The 2,061-nt window shown below is 43.4% G+C and overlaps 1 long non-coding RNA gene across 1 annotated transcript; it reads right to left on the bottom strand.

Moving 5' to 3' along the window:
- Positions 1–254: 254 nt before the first annotated feature.
- Positions 255–1,521, bottom strand: LOC109200101 (uncharacterized). Its single transcript, XR_002060305.2, has 3 exons — positions 1,468–1,521; positions 1,291–1,383; positions 255–478 (listed from the first exon to the last, which is right to left on the bottom strand). It is a non-coding gene; the product is annotated as an uncharacterized LOC109200101 (long non-coding RNA).
- Between the last annotated feature and the right edge of the window lie 540 nt (positions 1,522–2,061).

The raw sequence follows: 2,061 nt of genomic DNA, 5'->3' as shown, positions 1-2,061 counted from the left end.
GGCAGCCTGGAGCTGAGCCAGCATGAACACCACTGTTGTTCAGTGTTGTCCTGATGGAGTCTGATTAACAGCAGCCAGTATGATCCAGGCTTTAGCTGCTGGGTCTCTGTGTGACCTCTCAGACTGTTTAACAGATCAGACACAAAGAGAATCAGAGCAGCTCTTTAAAGACAAACATGAACCCACTCAGGTCACACTTTCCCCACAGATATGAGCATCACTGTCCTCAAACAGCAAATGACCAAGTCTAACATTTGGATCTTTTCTCTTTCATTGTTTTCTTTTTAATGAATCTTTGTAACAATCTGAGGATGTTTCAGGTCAGATTTATCCAGGAAAACACAAACATGTAAAGGAGTCATCACAGCTCTCTGACCTCATTGGTCCAGGTTCAGCACTGAACTCTGGAGGATGACCTTTGGACCGTTCACTCCTCACAGACGGACAGCTGGATCCTGCAGACTGTGACCTCTGACCTCTGTAGACAGAAACATGTTTTATTCAATGATAAATTCTCTGATAAAGTGATTGAAGCAGCTGTGATCACACAGACTGCAGATGATGCAGCTGTTTCCTGTCAGTAACATCCTCTTAGATTAGAGTTCAGCTTTTTACAGGAAAACAAATGTCCCTGAATGCAACAGTGAAAAACAGCCTGCCTCCGTGGCTGTGATAGCTGCCATTAGGAGCGTTCATGTGTTTGCAGTTAGACGAGGAGATGTTACCATCATGGAGATGTTAAGAAATCCTGCATCATCACGTGGCACAAACACTTTGTGTTCCTGTCATCTGCAAGCAACAGGAAGTTCATTAATAAAAGCGGGATGCAGATGTGACATCCAGCTGTTACACACATCTGGGCTGACACGACGAGCCTTTGTCTAATGAAGCAGCTGCTCTCTGAACACTTTTCTGAAGAGGAGCTGCACAAACCTTTGTTTTCTTTCTAGAGCAGCGTATCATCCTCACAAAGCACAGCTGGCACGCTTCTTTCTGTTAGCTTAGCCACCAGGCTAATGTCAAACTACCCACTGCTAGCAGCTGTTTCTATCATAGTTTAGGATCCAGATGTGTGAGGTCTAAATTTACACCTGTGATTAAAATAAATAGTTAAAAATAGCCAATTGTGTCCAAATGTGTCTTAAAACCAGATAAAATGACAGTTACAGCTGAGCCTGTGTGTCCTTTGAGATACTGCTCTCCTACAGAGATGATTTCATAAACCAGGAAACACAAAATCATTTAAATCAGACACCAAACTGACATCAGTCCATCTTACTAATAGCTCACCTCTCTGCAGCAGAGACTTTAAACTCAATGAGGCGACCTGCAGACATGTCACTCTTACAGGACATAGAGCTGGGTGGAGGTCCAGGTGGGTTCCTGTGAATAATGATGGAGCAGTGATGTGAGTGCTGAGCTGTGACATGGAGAAGAGTCATGGACAGTTAGAGATGGTCATCTCACCTCTGAGCTTTGGTCTGGCTCTCATGTTCCCCACACAGAGTGCTTTTAGAGGGAGGGACTCCCTCCTCTCTGTCCTCACACTGATCCATGCTGCTCAATTCAGCTCACACACACTTTCTACCTGCAGAGGAAACACAAATCATTCATGTGCACATCAACTGAAATCCTCCTTTCCATCATGTGTGCTGTCCAAATATCAGCTGCTTCTTTCCTGCTTCATCTCAGTGTCAGCTGAGAGAATGACAAACCCTCTATATGTCAACATTTGAGTGATGATGACACAGAAATATGAAATGATATTGACCTAAATCTGTTCTGATGATAAAGAGAAGCTTTGATGAGTTGTGACTGTCTGAGGTGTTACTAGGATGTAGAAACACTGGGGCTCAGCCCTGAAATCTTTGCTATTTTCACTTGATAACAGCAGCTGTTTAAAGTTATTGAGTGTGTTTGATAGTAAATGAATGTAAATGTGAAACACTGTGTGCTCACAGCTAAAGGCTGCAGTCAGCTGTGTTAGAGCGTCTTTCACACAATGATCCTTTAATAAACACTCAGAGCTCCATGTTGATGAAGCAGTCATGTGTGAGCTTG

Source organism: Oreochromis niloticus, unplaced genomic scaffold, assembly GCF_001858045.2.
Source record: "Oreochromis niloticus isolate F11D_XX unplaced genomic scaffold, O_niloticus_UMD_NMBU tig00001534_pilon, whole genome shotgun sequence".
Taxonomy (NCBI): domain Eukaryota; kingdom Metazoa; phylum Chordata; class Actinopteri; order Cichliformes; family Cichlidae; genus Oreochromis; species Oreochromis niloticus.
This window is presented reverse-complemented; position numbering and strand designations above follow the sequence as displayed.